Here is a 17,512-nt window from a genome sequence, read left to right as displayed (position 1 = left end):
ACATCCATGCCCGAGGCAGGATTCGAACCTGCGACCGTAGCAGCAGCGCGGTTCCGGACTGAAGCGCCTAGAACCGCTCGGCTACCGCGTCCGGCATTCTCAAGACAAACAAGAGCTGTCAGCAACAACGAATGACGATTGGTTTACGAGAAATTACCAGACAGGGTCAGTAGCATTACAACAGGGTCGGCAACGGCGTACGAAGACCGCACGCGAGCGACATGCGCGGGCCGATGTTCGGCCCTTCTCGGCTTTGGTCCACAGTTGTCGGAAGTACAGCGAGTGCGGCATTTTTCTGTCGGCACGACTTCCTTCAATTGGGCGGGATAGTGATGTCAGTGCTGGTTACGCTTCGCTATTCGTTCTTAGTATGAAAGAAATTCACAGGTCCAGTGACCACTTAAACAAAAAGAGGCAGTATAGTGATCTATCGTAACATGTCTTTAAAGTGATTGGTAACAACAGGAGAGAAGAATGAAAGTTCTCAATGTCTGTTATGCGATATACAGTTCCACAATGGACGGGTACCGCAAATTTTGTATGGAACGTCTTACACAAACAGGTTGAAGACTTAGTTGACGATGAAAGAGCAAAACATTACAACGATCGACAGATGGGTTTCACTGTTCTGTGTTAAATTTGTAGACATTGAGCACGTGATGGACTGGTGGTACGAATAGTAAATTTTCTCAAACCGCACGCTTCATTCCACTATCATTTGCAACAGTTTTCGACGGAATTCAACGACGAATATAGAAACCTTATATACTGCTGCAAAGTAAGTGTATGTTTCGTAAGCCAACGAACATGAGAGGTGCGATATTTCGATTTAAAACTCGTTGTTATTGAGTTTATGACTGAAAAAGAAGACCGGGAACGAAAATTAGAATATCAGCACGTATTCCAGACCTCGCATTTTAAGTGGACTTTACTGCACACTGGCCAGAGTAACACATTGCAAGGCGAGAAACAAATTCTTTCTGATTTGATGGGCATGCATTTAAAAGGAAAATCACGTTCAAGAAGGGACGAATTCTGACAAAAACACTGTCATTTCCCTGAGTTCACTGGCGTTTAAGAAAACATGAGAAGAAGAACTAATTGTGGCCTCGAAAGAATTCCAAGAACAGTTTTCTAAACATTTTAAGGACGCTTCCAATATGGCAGCTGTTTTCGAGACAATCTGCAGTTCGCTTGAAAGCACCCCTGTGCATTTGAAGAAGGAAGTGGTTGATCTGCAATATTAATCCCGTTCAAAAGACAAATTCTTTTGCGTTAAAACTGTCCAAGAGGTGTATGTCATTTTCTCCAGGAAGAGTTTCCGTAATGAGATTTCGAAGGTAATAAAATATGTCGATCAGCAATGGGTGTGAAAGGCCTTTCCGATTATCAAAACAAATAAGCCACGATTACGTGGCAACTGCGTGCGAATATCTGCGAAATTGTGTGTGTCTGTCCATATGTCGACAGTTTTTACACATAAAAATTATATTGTGTCTTCGGCATGCCAAAAATAATTAAATAGAGCTAAAAATCGTTTTGTTCGTGATCCATGTTGTTGAAAAAAAATTAATATTAATTATAAAACCAAGCTGTAAGTATTGCCATTTAAATGCATCGCCTTCGCAGTTCCCTCCTCTTCCTCCTTCCTTATGTTCAGACAGGTGGCGTGATGTTGGAGGAAGTCTGCAGGAGGCGAGAGAGCTATCGCACGAGAGACAGAGCCCTTCTGTCATGCCGAATTCTTGGCTGTCTCTGTACTACAGAATAGTTCACTGATGATGTTTTTTTTACAGTAAAGTATCGTCCTTGGGCTATTCTAAGGAGTTATAAAAGGACTTTGACGAGATTTCCACCTTGTATAGCAGCTCTCATATGGGTAAATGTGAGATAATGCTTATAACAATGAGAAAGAACCGTGTAGCATGTGATTGCAATATTAGTGGTGAATATGTTGAGCATGACACATTATCTAAGTAAAATGGGACGATTGAGTAAAATTAGTATTGCAGATGAGAATGGAAGACTTCAATTTGTTCAAAGGGTCCTGGGAAAATCTCTTCAAAAGAAATCGACTACGAGATGCTAACTAGACCAATTCTAGAGCATTTTTCCAGTGTTTGGAGTCTTTATTGAGTAGGCACACAATACACATTAACCGAATTCAGAGACATGTGGGTAGGGCAGTAACGGGTGAACGTAGCACAAACGAAAGTGTAACAGAAACGCTCATGGAAAGTAAATGAGAATCCTTGGAAGAAGTTCCCACCAAACACTGTTGGGTAAATTTAGAAAATTCGAATTCGAAGAAGCTTTCGCGACCATTATGCTTCAACGAATGTATTCTGTGCGTATGGATTGTGGGAATAAAATAAGAGAGATTAGCGCGCGTAGAAAAGTATACACAAACACTTTTTTCTCACTCAGTATGCGAATCGAGTAGGAAAGAAAACATAATGTTGATAGAATATATCCTTCGATGTGCACTGTGCAGCGGCTTGTGGAGTATTTATGTAGATGTAGAGTTCAAGCATGTATTTACGAAGACAAGATTAGTATTGCTGCGCAGATTTTCGCGACGGAAACCTAGGATAAAAAGTTCCCGGTTAACTTGCCGTATAAAATTCGGATAATACTCCAAGCTTTCGATGACTGCTTCCACCATCGCCGTAAGGGGTTAAATCTGTCGTGAAACTGATGAGGCTCCCACTTACATGCCCATACTACTGCATCTGAATTGCCAGATCACGTCTCAGTGGTGGGACACCCTTAGGTCTAAGGCGCTCTCTACGTCCGTAGATTGCGCTCGCTGTCCATCGTCTCTTACAGCGCCACCCATTCATTATATCAGGTGGTAAACTACTCGAAGCCTTTCCCCTGTGCTTTTTCTTTTTTGCCAAGTGCATTGTCGGTCACTCTGTTGAACTTGTTTTCACAGTCTGATCATAGTCCTAATAGTTTGATGCAGAATTCTAGTATGTTCAAACATAATCTTGTGTTTATTTAATTTTCTGTGATGGGCCACCATCTATTTTTAAAAATTTCTATATCTAAGGTGCTATTGACGTTCAACACAGTCACTCGCTGATCCGCCCTATTCTTTACTACGCAAATGTTGCATGTATATCTGCTCCCCAAAGTTCTATTAAGTTCCTCCAAATTCTTGAACCTCATGCACTTTGCTTCTCCTACAAGAATCCTTTACCAACTCATAAAATTCCTGCCTTCTGTTACTCACATTAAAGACCTCCAAACAATCTACACCATCTGCAAACTTGACTCCAATAATCCTATCGTTTCCCCTCTTCTTTCCAATCCTCATATACTGCCACGCCTTTAGCAACACATTGCACCAACCCTACACATACTGTCCCAATGACGCTTCACCCATCTACCCCTCCAAGACCATGAACTCTACCACAACATTTACCCATCCTACCTGCTGTAAGTCCATTCCACCCACTCGACCTCACCAGGGCTTCCTCTTCCCCCCCCCCCCCCCCCGCCCCTTAGCCTCTTTTCTTCCCCATCTGCCTCTGCCCCCCCATTTTGTCAACAACTATTAATGTCACCGGTGCCCCCACCCCCTCCAACCCCCTGTTCCACCCATTCTTCTGTCCCAACAGCCACTCCTACCCCATCGCTTCTGCGCGCCAGTCGTCATTGCTTATACTACCACATTCCTACCTTCCTCACTGAACAACATTTCCCCCTTCTACAACAGACTCTGTATCCCACGGAAGGTCCTTCTGATTCTTAATGACAGGAAAGTGCTGCTTCTAAACATCAGTATTTCGAAATCAGGTTATAAATATTGGAAATGTGCGCTTATTGTGTTTCATCTTACCTTCTATTATTACTATTTTTAACTACCATTGCAAGAGGTCGTATGTAACCGACCTAACAACTGTGCCAGACACTCGTCTTGTATAGGCGTTGCCGACCGCAGTTCCGTATTCTGCCTTTTCATATATCTCTGTATTTGAATACGCATGCCTATGCCAGTTTATCTGGCGCTTCAGCGTATAAGGCAAATGGGAAACGGCATGTATCGCACTGATCCGTACTCCGCTAAGAGAAATGTGTGGACTTCCACAGTTCCTAAAGTCGCTCTCGGTGTGCCATCGCAAAAAAGCTTAAAAACATCGTAGAAGTGGAAATATTAACCGTGCCCATACTACGAATTGCACTAATTTCAACTGACTTATCATTCACCTACAAAAGGCTGCAGTTTCCGACAAGATTAGCGTACAGTAAGACCATCAATGAAGCACAAGGCAAATACTCCAGTGCTGCGGAGCGTTTTCAACAGATTCGTATTTCTCATGGAATTTTGGGACAACAACAAGCATTATTTGTCTTTTTACCCGAAAACAATACACCGCATGTAGTTTATATCAATATCAGTAACACCTTACATCTGATACTTAAAACAGGCGAATTCCGACTCTAAAACGTCATATCGTACAACGATATAATTTTGCAAGCGTTGCGAATAGCGTTACTAGTAAAGAAACAGTAAACTGAAACGTCGTACCTGATGCTGCTACTGCATCAACAGCAAAGAATGTAGTAAAAAAAAGAAAGGTCCGCCCGGATGGCCGAGGACGTTAACGCGTCACTTCAGGGATTGCCGGCCGCGGTGGTCTTGCGGTTCTAGGCGCTCAGTCCGGAACCGCACGACTGCTGCGGTCGCAGGTTCGAATCCTGCCTCGGGCATGGATGTGTGTGATGTCCTTAGGTTAGTTAGGCTTAAGCAGTTCTAAGTTCAAGGGGACTGATGACCACAGATGTTAAGTCCCATAGTGCTCAGAGCCATTTTTGAACTTCAGGGATTCAGGGAGGCGACCTTGCCACGTATCGAGTTTACCTGTAGGCAGTTTCCCACAGCCACTGTAAATGCCCTTGTTTTTGGTTATCTTTGTATGTTGTTGTAAACTGGACTGGTTGCCTATTCTTAAACTTTCGTATATGTCTGTTTTGTAATGTTAACTGAAACAATGCAGGTGGTGTGTCTACGTAAACGATATCTGATAAGCATCACGAAACCAATCTGAAACTGTATAACTGTACTGCAATTTCCTTTTACCGAAAAACAATTAGAAAATGCAAAACTGTGTACTAAATAAGGCGTCCCGTGAAATTATATACTGTACAATGCAGTGAACATTGCTACAATGTATGACGTCACAGTACGTGACTTGCAGTTCCAACACACTAAACAAACAGAATAAAGATTATACACGAAATTATAAAACGAATTTTGAAAAAATAACTTCTGAACATGCTTCTATTAAAATACCCTGTAAAGTACTGTACGCAAACTGTGTAAATAAAATTCCAAGCATTAAGTGGCAAACGCAAATGTAGCACTGCAGTGTAAAAGTAAGACTGTCTGCATAAGAAATAAAATCTGAACAGAACTTTATCTAAGCTGAACTTGATAACATTTTCGAAATGCAAAGTTTAGCTGTAAGAGATCTTATTGTGTCCTGACTGATCTTACAGAGGCCCTAACAAAATTTTGATGACTTACTTTATGGCAAAGGTAACTTAGTACTGCTCGAAAATGGTGAAAATAAGATACAGCGCAGCAGCAAAGAAGCTAAAAAAATGAAAAAGCCTTGCCCAAAAAATGGTTCAAATGGCTCTGAGCACTATGGGACTTAACATCTGTGGTCATCAGTCCTCTAGAACTTAGAATTACTTAAACCTAACTAACCTAAGGACATCGCACACATCCATGCCCGAAGCAGGATTCGAACCTTCGAGCCGGCCGCGGTGGTCTAGCGGTTCTAGGCGCGCAGTCCGGAATCGCGCGACTGCTACGGTCGCAGGTTCGAATCCTGCCTCGGGCATGGATGTGTGTGATGTCCTTAGGTTAGTTAGGTTTAAGTAGTTCTAAGTTCTAGGGGACTGATGACCACAGATGTTAAGTCCCATAGTGCTCAGAACCATTTGAATCGAACCTGCGACCGTAGCGGTCACGCGGTTCCAGACTGAAGCGCCTAGAAACGCACGGCCACACCGTCCGACAGCCTTGCCCAAAAGCAATGCAAGGAAGAGCAGCTATGCTAAGCGCACCGTGCTTACTTTGGAAGAGGGTGTTTCACTCACTGCAGTGCGGCGATACACAATTATGAAGCAAAATTTTCGTGAGAAGACAGTGGTAGAAGTTCCGCTTACTAAATGACTGAAAAGAAATACCATTCAAAAACTTAATTGTGAATAATGAAACACATTCCTTGACAATTATAACCATTTTTGAAAACTCACTTCTTATAAAAAGTATTACTCTCCCAATAAAGAGAAAATTACTAAGTATTTGTCTTTCTAGACACATAAATTAAGCGCGAGCAAGCTATGCAGCGACATCACACGAAAATCTTCAGATTTCTCAGTTCAGTCTTCGCCAAATCGTATTCCCAAAAATCCTTTGCGTTTTGATCGCTGTGGCCTGCTAGCTTTTATTTATTTTTTTTTTTTTCCAGAGTGCTCAACAGTGTAACCAACATCCGACTCCCTCACGTACTTCTCACTGAATGCTACTGGCAGCAACAATTCTACTGACAATCACAGATCACATTGCTTGTACTCCGAACCTCTGTGGCGAAACACATCGTCTTCTGTTCGAAAAACATCCAGTGTAAAAATTTGAAATGTGAAACAACACATTTCTCGATCTCATGTTGAACAACCAGTCAAAACATACTTGGAAACGTTGATATGGGAAGTCCTACCCAGCGACATTCTCAAGACATTGCTGTCTCTGACTACCACCTTTTTTAATCAATGGCACATAGCCTGGCTGACTAGCACTCCCAGTCACATGAACAAGTGCAATATTGGCTCGTTTCATGGATCTCTTTAAAAGAGGCGTAGTTCTTCCGTCGCGGGATTTGCATGCTGTTCGAGAGGTGGGAGAAAATAGTGGCCAGCGATGGTCAATACTTTGAATCGTAAATATTTTGTAAGTTTTTCACAATAAAGCCTCAACTTCGAGGAAAAGCGGCGGAAGCGAAGTTTTAGAAATAATAACAATCGCAACACCGTGAAAAGAAAAAGACGGAAAAAAGGCAAAGGAGGAGAAGAAGAAGCAGAAGAAAAGGAGGAAGGAAATGTAAGAGATAAAATGTGTAGAAGGGAAGGTGAAATTATATGTAAAGGTTACTGGAAGTGTCAAAGCGTCCCCTCCTTAAATATACTATGTATATAGTCTGCATAAATTGCGCGCCGTGAGTTACGCCGATCCAAGACACATACACAATTTCTAACGTTAATACCTGAACACCTGACTTATTGTGTTGAACGTTTAACGTTAGATTATACCTCTTAATGAGCAGATTATAACAGAATTTTAAAATTTTAATGTCGATCAATAACTTTATGAAATACTAGCTGTACCTGGCCACGCTATGCTCTAGCTCAGTCTGCTTAGATTGAAAAGAAAGAAAAGAGAATCACGCGTTTCTAATATGTATGAGAACTGGATGTACGTCCTGATCTCCTCCCTCCCCTGTCTCTGTCCATCTCCCCCTCCTGCTTTCGCTGCGTATCTTCGTCTCCTTTCCCCTCCCTCAATCCATCACCATCTCTCCCTCTCTCTGTCCATCTCCTCCTCCCCGTTTTCTATGTCCATTTCCTCCCAACCCTCTGTTTCTCTCCTCTTCCTCCCTGCCCCTGACCTTGAATCTTGTTCATTATAGGGGTACACACGTGAGTCATAACACCCATTTTATTTCGTGAACGGTTGAACGTTTGACCTTTCGGAACGCGGGTTTCGGAAAATGTTAGAACGTCCAGAGGCACGTGCTGTATTTTTTGGTTCATGTTTCTCAGCGCTGGTATCAACGGAGTAAGTACGTTTTTTTTTTAAATAGAAGCGTATACTTTTTACAATTTTATTTGTTAGCTCCTGAGAAGACATTTATAATTATATAGCGTCTGTTAATGTTGACATTGAAATGTAAAAAATAATAGAGAAATGTCCTAGAATTTGAGCGCAAAGTGGCCGGAATCGACGTTAGGGGTGCAAACACCGCCAAGCAAACTCTCGTGCTACGCTGTGTAAGAACGTCAACACATTTGCCCGCTTAGTAGTCTGCACTGCAGGCCGCTCATTTCTGCTTCAACATTCGTTGCGTTCAGACATATACACCGATGAGGAGCAGTTGGATGTACTTCTTTTATTTGGTGAATGTAAAAGAAATACCGTAAAAACAGTACACGGACAGGCTGCTTGAACGTCAAAAATAGGACAATAAAGAAGACTGCAATTGATAGAGAACACGAAGAAGCTGTTCTGCCCACGGAGCTAATGAATCCTCGCAGTGAGCTAACTAACATTTACGTTTTTATGTGAACAGATAGAGAAAATAAAATTTTTGCTACCGCTGGGAGCCGTTAGCTAGGCAACCCGCAACTTGAGGGGAGTACCATTTTAGCTGTTTAAAACTGAAGATACTTTGAATACATCAGATGTTATACAAATTACGAGGGTCACTCCAAAAGAAATGCACACTATTTTTGTAAAAATACAGTTTTCATTCTGCATGTGTGAAAGTTTTACAGTGTGTAGATACTTCCTTCCCGCTTGTTTTCAAAGTTAGTTCAACCTGTTCCCGTGAGTGGCACCGTCACAGCATGTATTCAAGATGGCTACTACACTTGACGTTCGTCAGAAGCAACGCGCTGTAATAGAATTCCTGTGCTGTGAAAACGAGACAATGGGAAACATCCACAAGAGGTTGAAAAAGGTGTATGGAGATGCTGCTGTCGATGGCAGTACAGTTAGTCGGTGGGCAAGCAGGTTACGTGCTGAAACCTGGCACGGCAATATTGAGGATTGTCCTCGCATTGGCAGGCCTTGTACTGCACACTCTCCAGACAATGTGCAGAGAGTTAACGAATTGGCGACTGCTGACAGACGCATCACAGTGAACGAATTGTCACGCTACGTTGGGATAGGGGAAGGAAGTGTTTACAGAATACTGAAAGTGTTGGCATTAAAAAAGGTTTGTGCCAGGTGGGTTCCCAGGATGTTGACAGTGGCTCACAAAGAAACAAGAAAAACGGTATACAGCAAACTTCTGGAACAGTACGACAATGGTGGAGATGAATTTCTTGGAAGAATTGTGACAGGTGATGCAACATGGCTCCATCATGTTTCACCAGAGACAAAGAGGCAATCAGTGGAGTGGCAGCATGGAAATTCACCCAAGAAAAAAAAAAAAAAAAATTCAAAACCACACCTTCTGCTGGAAAAGTTATGGCGATGGTGTTTTTCGATTCCGAAGGACTCTTGCTTGTGGACATCATGCCAAGTGGAACCACCATAAATTCTTATGCATATGTGACGACACTGAAGAAATTACAAGCTCGACTGAGTCGTGACGACAACATCGTCAAAAGCAGGATGTTTCACTGTTGCACGACAATGCCACGTGTCAGTCAAAAAACCATGGAAGCGATCAGAAAACTCTGATGGACAACACTGAAACACTCTCCTTACAGTCCTGACATGGCTCCATGTGAGTATCTTCTCTTTGGGAAACTGAAAGACTGTCTTCGTGGAACAAGGTTTGAAGATGATGACTCCCTTGTGCACGCTGCCAAACAGTGGCTCCAACAAGTTGGTCCAGAATTTTAGCGTGAGGGTATACAGGCGCTAGTTCCAAGGTGGCGAAAGGCAGTTGAGAGGGATGGAAATTATGTGGAGAAATGAAAATATTGTTCCTAAAGGATGTATCTACACACTGTAAAATTTTCAAACATGTAGAATAAAAGATGAATTAAAAAAAATAGTGTGCATTTCTTTTAGAGTGATGATTAATTACATTTTTTTCCGCAACTCCGGAAAAAAGATCAAGCGATACAGGTCCAATTCAGCTAGTACTGAGTAGAAGCTAGTGCGAACTGCATCAAATTTGAGGAGCTGGCCAGCCTTCCGGGCGCTGCTACGCTCGCTCCCGGCAGACGGAGGAGCTCCGACGGAGGCCACGGCTTGTCCCGGCCGCCGGCTTATCCGGGGAAGCGGCTCCCGCCTCGTGTTATACCAAACTGGGCAGCAGCAGCGGCCGGAGGCTGACGTCGTAAATCCGCGCCGCAACCTGTTCTGCTGCTCTCGTTTTGTTTCCCCGCTGTTATCTCACAAACTGAAGACGCTGGGGGAAGAATGCCGGTGGTCACAGACGCTGTTGCCAGCTCGCATCCCTACGGCCGTCACCGGTCCGAAAGGACGGCACGGTCGCTTTTCCCGTTCCAGCACGTCGCCTAAGGAAGCAACGGGGAACAGGACGTGTCAAATGATCCTTGACACCGTATCGCCGTAAATTCCGCAGCCGTAATCGTCTCACATACGCCCCAGTTTCCGAGTGTCGTTCTCACTGCCGATACGTTTATACGGGGGTCACTCCAAAAGAAATGCACAGTATTTCTTTTTAATCCATCTTTTATTCTACATGTTTGAAACTTTTACAGTGTGTAGATACATCCTTTAGGAACAATATTTTCATTTCTCCATCTAATTTCCATCCCTCTTAACTGCCTTACGCCATCTTGGAACCAGCGCCTGTATACCCTCACGCTAAAATTCTGGACCAACCTGCTGGAGCCACTGTTTGGCAGCGTGCACAAGGGGGCCATTATCTTCAAACCTTGTTCCACGAAGACAGTCTTTCAGTTTCCCAAAGAGAAGATACTCACATGGAGCCATGTCAGGACTGGAAGGAGAGTGTTTCAGTGTTGTCCATCCGAGTTTTGTGATCGCTTCCATGCTTTTTGACTGACACGTGGGTTTGTCGTGCAACAGTGAAACATCCTGCTTTTGACGATGTTGTCGAGCACGACTCAATCGAGCTTGAAATTTCTTCAGTGTCGTCACATATGCATCAGAATTTATAGTGGTTTCACTTGGCATGATGTCCACAAGCAAGAGTCCTTCGGAATCGAAAAACACCATCGCCATAACTTTTCCAGCAGAAGGTGTGGTTTTGAATTTTTTTTTTCTTGGGTGAATTTCCATGCTGCCACTCCATTGACTGCCTCTTTGTCTCTGGTGAAACATGATGGAGCCATGTTGCATCACCTGTCACAATTCTTCCAAGAAATTCATCTCCACCATTGTCGTACTGTTCCAGAAGTTTGCTGTATACCGTTTTTCTTGTTTCTTTGTGAGCCACTGTCAACATCCTGGGAACCCACCTGGCACAAACCTTTTCTAACGCCAACACTTTCAGTATTCTGCGAACACTTCCTTCCTCTATCTCAACGTAGCATGACAATTCGTTCACTGTCATGCGTCTGTGAGCAGTTGCCAATTCGTTAACTCTCTGCACATTGTCTGGAGTGTGTGCAGTACGAGGCCTGCTGCTGCGAGGACAATCCTCAATATTGCCGTGCCCGCTTTCATCACGTAACCTGCTTGCCCACCGACTAACTGTACTGCCATCGACAGCAGCATCTCCATACACCTTTTTCAACTTCTTGTGGATGTTTCCCACTGTCTCGTTTTCACAACTCAGGAATTCTATGACGGCACGTTGCTTCTGACGAAGTCAAGTGTAGCAGCCTTCTTGAAGACGTGCTGTGACGGCGCCACTCACGGGAACAGGTTGAACTAACTTCGAAAACAAGCGGGAAGGATGTATCTACACATTGTAAAACTTTCACACATGCAGAATGAAAACTGTATTTTTACAAAAATAGTGTGCATTTCTTTTGGAGTGACCCTTGTATATACCGAGTGTCTCTCATAAGAGATGTCAGACGCTTTTCATCCGGTGTTTCGGCAGATGTTTGCAGTTTAGCTCTTCCAGTGTGTAGCTGGAATCACACAAATGAACGGTGCTCATGCCATCTTTCATGACGCTCAATGTCGGTTTGTTTCCCATGCAAACAAAATGATCTTAAAGGGGAATTTTATGTGCCCGTTCGATTGACTAGTCTCAAGTTATTGTAGTGTAATATTCGTTTTAGCGATATGTATTATCAAGGACAGTAAAACCCGAGGAATAACCAGTACTACAGCAGCGGCGGAACAACCCTGACCTGCGCCAAATGCTGATCAGGAATAAACCGACAAGCTAGAACGCTGGCTGGCCAACTGGAAAATAAAACGGACTACCGCCAAAACGCAACTATTCATTTTTAACCACAGTAACGCAACACAAAACAAGAAACAAGAACCCGCAGACGCATTTCGCCATTTTCTGAAAAATGCACCTTGTTGATTTTGTGGATCAACTGGAACAATTATTTCGACGCGCAAGTGAAGGTTAAATGCAGTAATATCAACGAGTAATTCGCTGATTCTTCTTTTCAAACCCTACAATACACAATGTTCTAGTAAAACATCAGAAAATTTACATTTAAGTAGTAAAAAAATAGACTCACCTCATTTCCTCATCTCTGGAGGAGCCTTCCGGCACGAACTTTCATGGGCAATAAGTTATTGGTTAGGTGAATAAGTTCGTAGAGTTTTTCCATAAGTTAAATAAACAAAACAGATACACATCACAGAGTCTTCAGTCACCAGAAATATGTTCTGTTTACAATAGTACGCTAATGCTGGGGTAACTTTTTGATTCCGCTTTTGTAGAAATCACGTGGTTTTGAGGCGAAGAACTCGTCGAGCCATGTTCAGAACGCATTTTCATCCGTAAAGGAAGTTTCCTGGAGGTTGTTCTATAAAGAGCGGAAAAGATGAAAATCTGAGGCAGAAATATCAGATGAATAAGGCTGCTGCAGAATGACTTCCCAACCTAGCTCGTGTATCGTTATCGTGGAGTAGCATTACTTCACGCAGTCCTTTTGGTCGTTGTTCTTGGACTGCTTCCGCGATATGTCTCGTCCCAGTTGTTGACAATAACTGCCAGATGGTTACACCTCGGAAAAGCAATTCGTAGTACACATCGTCGATGTTCCACCAGATGCGTAATATTACCTATTATGGATGCGAGCAGATCTTTGTACCGGGAGTTGCTGCTTTGTTTGGTATCAACCATTCCTTTCTTTTCTTTACGTTAGCATAAAGACATCTCGGCACCAGTAACGATACAGAGTAGGAATGTTTGGTGTTGTTCACGAGCCAGTTGATGACAAGCGTGCAAAGATGCACACATGGCCACCCGCTGCTTTCTGTCATGTTTGCTTAGAGCATGCGGTATCCATACACCCGATTCCGCATTGGGTGCAAATGTCACACGATGGTGGAACGATAACAGTTGACCACATTCACCAGTTTTCGAGTACAGTGGCGTGTATCATTGTCGATTAATGCCTTTAAATGATCTTCATCAAACCCCGAAAGTCTTCCTGAATATGGAGAATCACTAATATCAAAACGATCCTCCTTAAAACTAGGAAACCATTTTCTTGGCGTGCCCTGTCCAATGCCTTTATCCTTATTCACGGCATATATCTTTCTAGTTGACCCCACTGGCGTCGGGCATGGATGTGTGTTATGTCCTTAGGTTAGCAAGGTTTAAGTCTAGGGGACTATTGACCTCAGATGTTGAGTCCCATAATGCTTAGAGCCATTTGACTCCGCTGGTGTCATGTCTCTATTGAAATTAAACAGAAGAAATGTTCCGATTTCTCCGCTTGGCATTCCATTTCCTAGCTTCCACAACTCCGCTCACCATTTTCAAATGACAAAATGACGATTTTGTTGTTCTTATGGTCTTCAGTCCAGAGACTGGTTTGATGCAGCTCTCCACGCTACTCTATCCTGTGCAAGCTTCTTCATCTCCCAGTCACTACTGCAACCTACATCCTTCTGAATCTGCTTAGTGTATTCATTTCTTGGTCTCCCTCTACGATTTTTATTCTCCACGCTGCCCTCCAATACTAAACTGGTAATCCCTTGATGCCTTAGAATATGCCCTAGCAACCTATCCCTTCGTCTAGTCAAGTTGTGCCACAAATTTCTCTTCTCTCCAATTCTATTCAGTACCTCCTCATTAGTTACGTGATCTAACCATCTAATCTTCAGCATTCTTCTGTAGCACCACATTTCTAAAGCTTCTATTCTCTTATTGTCTAAACTATTTATCGTCCACGTTTCACTTCAATACATGGCTACACTCCATACAAATACTTTCAGTAACGACTTCCTGACACTTAAATCTATACTCGATGTTAACAAATTTCTCTTCTTCAGAAACGCTTTCCTTTCCATTGCCAGTCTACATTTTACATCCTCTCTACTTCGACCATCATCAGTTATTTTTCTTCCCAAATAGCAAAACTAATTTACTACTTTAAGCGTCTCATCTACTAACCTAATTCCCGCAGCATCACCCGATTTAGTTCGACTACAATCCATTATCCCGGTTTTGCTTTTGTTGATGTTCATCTTATATCCTCCTTTCAAGATATAGTCCGCTCCATTCAGCTGCTCTTCCAGGTCCTTTACTATCTCTGACAGAATTACAATGTCATCGGCGAACCTCAAAGTTTTTAGTTCTTCTCCATGAATTTTAATTTCTACTCCGAATTTTTCTTTTGTTTCCTTTACTGCTTGCTTAATATACAGATTGAATAACATCGGGGATAGGCTACAACCCTGTCTCATTCCCTTCCCAACCACTGCTTTCCTTTCATGCCCCTCGACTCTTATAACTGCCATCTGGTTTCTGTACAAATTGTAAATAGCCGCCGGCCGCGGTGGCCGTGCGGTTCTAGGCACTACAGTCTGGAACCACGGGACCGCTACGGTCGCAGGTTCGAATCCTGCCTCGGGCATGGATGTGTGTGATGTCCTTAGGTTAGTTAGGTTTAAGTAGTTCTAACTTCTAGGGGACTGATGACCTCAGAAGTTGTCCCATAGTGTTCAGAGCCATTTGAACCATTTTTGTAAATAGCCTTTCGCCCCCTGTATTTTACCCGTGCCACATTCAGAATTCGAAAGAGAGTATTCCAGTCAACATTGTCAGAAGTTTTCTCTAAGTCTACAAATGTTAGGAACGTATGTAAACTCAAATAGCAACAGTGAACTACAATACCAAATGTCGATCGATAAATAAACCCATAAGAACAGGAATACCAACATGCAAAACAAGAACCCTACGATGTTATGCATCAACCTGATACAATAAGACAAACCTGCCGCTTGGTGGTCAACTCCTGAATCGCATCAGTGTGCGGGTGTTTAACTCACCCGCAACTTTACTCCCACGTACCCTAACTGTTCAGCCGCGCTTAAAATCCGATTCCAGCTTCGCAGATTACCTTCATGTTACCTCATCAGCTGGCTCATAAATATCAGTATACTTCTAACAATCCGCTACTCCTCTTCTTTGAACCAGCTGCACGGCGCACGACGTAATTGCATCACTGTCGGCGACAGAATTGTTAACTGACGGACCCGGATCAATTCTCAGAACACCAACATTAGCTAAAAAGATTTTGAAAACCAGTTAAACAGTCATTCAACCAGAACATCTACATCCTCATCTTCATGGATACTCTGCAAATCACATTTAACTGTCTGGCAGAGGGTTCATCGAACCACCTTCACAATTCTCTATTATTCCAATCTCGTATAGCGCGCGGAAAGATTGAACACGTATATCTTTCCGTACGAGCTCTGATTTCCCTTATTTTATCGCGGTGATCGTCCCTACCTATGTACGTCGGAGTCAACAAAATATTTTCACACTCGGAGCAGAAAGTTGGTGATTGGAATGTCATGAGAAGATTCCGTCGCAACGAGAAACGCCTTTCTTTTAATGATGTCCAGCCCAAATCCTGTATCATTTCTGTGACACTTTCTCCCATATTTCGCGGTAATACAAAACGTGCTGCCTTTCTTTGAACTTTTTCGATGTACTCCGTCAGTCCTATCTGGTAAGGATCCCACACCGCGCAGCAGTATTCTAAAAGAGGACGGACAAGCGTAGTGTAGGCAGTCTCCTTAGTAGGTGTCTTACATTTTCTAAGTGTCCTGCCAATAAAATGCAGTCTTTGGTTAGTCTTCCCCACAACATTTTCTATATGTTCCTTCCAATTTAAGTTGTTCGTAATTGTAATACCTAGGTATTTAGTGGAATTTACGGCTTTTAAATTAGACATATTTATCATGTAACCGAAGTTTAACGAGTTCCTTTTAGCACTCATGTGGATGACCTCACACTTTTCGTTATTTAAGATCAACTGCCACTTTTCGCACCATTCCGATATTTTTTCTTCTAAATCGTTTTGCAGTTTGTTTTGATCTTCTGATGACTTTATTAGTCGATAAACGACAGCGTCATCTGCAAACAACCGAAGACGGCTGCTCTGATTGTCTCCCAATTCGTTTATATAGATAAGGAACAGCAAATGGCCTATAACACTACCTTGGGGAACGCCAGATATCACTTGTGTTTTACTCGATGACTTTCCGTCAATTACTACGAACTGTGACCTCTCTGACAGGGAATCACACATCCAGTCACATAACTAAGACGACATTCCATAAGTACGCAATTTCACTACGAGCCGCTTGTGTGGTACAGTGTCAACAGCCTTCCGGAAATCCAGAAATACGGAATCGATCTGAAAACCCATGTCAATAGCACTCAGCACTTCATGTGAATAAAGAGCTAGTTGTGTTTCGCAAGAACGATGTTTTCTAAACCCATGTTGACTATATGTCAATAGACCGTTTTATTGGAGGCAATTCATTATTTTCGAACACAATATATGTTCTAAAATCCTGCTGTATATCGACGGTAACGATATGGGCCTGTAATTGAGTGGATTACTCCTACTACCTTTCTTGTATATTGGTGAGACCCGTGCAACTTTCCAGTATGTGGGTACGGATCTTTCTTCGAGCGAACGGTTGTATATGATGGTTAAGTATGGAGCTAATACATCAGCATACTCCGAAAGGAACGTAATTGGTGTACAGTCTGGACCCGAAGACTTGCTTTTATTAAGTGATTTTAGTTGCTTTACTACTCCGAGGATATTTACTTCTACGTTACTCATGTTGGCAGCTGTTCTCGACTCGAATTCTGGAATATTTATTTCGTCTTCTTTTGTGAAGGCATTTCGGAAGGCTGTGTTTAGTAACTGTGGTTTGGCAGCACTGTCTTCGATAGTATCTCTATTGCTGCCGTGCAGAGTAGGTTCAAAAATGGTTGAAATGGCTCTGAGCACTATGGGACTTAACTTCTAAGGTGATCAGTCCCCTAAAACTTAGAACTACTTAAACCTAACTAAGGACGTCACACACATCCGTGCCCGAGGCAGGATTCGAACCTGCGACCATAGCGGTCGTGCAGACGGTAGCGCCTAGAACCGCTCGGCCACCCCAGCCGGCTGCAGAAAATTCATTGATTGTTTCTTGCTAACATACTTCACATACGACCAGAATCTCTTTGGATTTTCTGCCAGGTTTCGAGACAAAGTTTCGTTGTGGAAACATAGGCATCTCGCATTGAAGTCCTTGCTAAATTTCGAGCTTCTGTAAAAGATCGCCAATCTTGGGGATTTTGCGTCTGTTTAAATTTGGCATGTTTGT

General features: G+C 42.9%; 1 protein-coding gene across 1 annotated transcript in view; it reads left to right on the top strand.

Annotated features, from left to right (window-relative positions):
- The window catches only part of LOC126473299 (neprilysin-1-like), a 548,467-nt gene that overhangs the window by 107,192 nt on the left and 423,763 nt on the right, over nt 1-17,512 (top strand). The window lies entirely within an intron of this gene.

This window comes from Schistocerca serialis, chromosome 4 (genome assembly GCF_023864345.2).
Source record: "Schistocerca serialis cubense isolate TAMUIC-IGC-003099 chromosome 4, iqSchSeri2.2, whole genome shotgun sequence".
Lineage (NCBI taxonomy): Eukaryota > Metazoa > Arthropoda > Insecta > Orthoptera > Acrididae > Schistocerca > Schistocerca serialis.
This window is presented reverse-complemented; position numbering and strand designations above follow the sequence as displayed.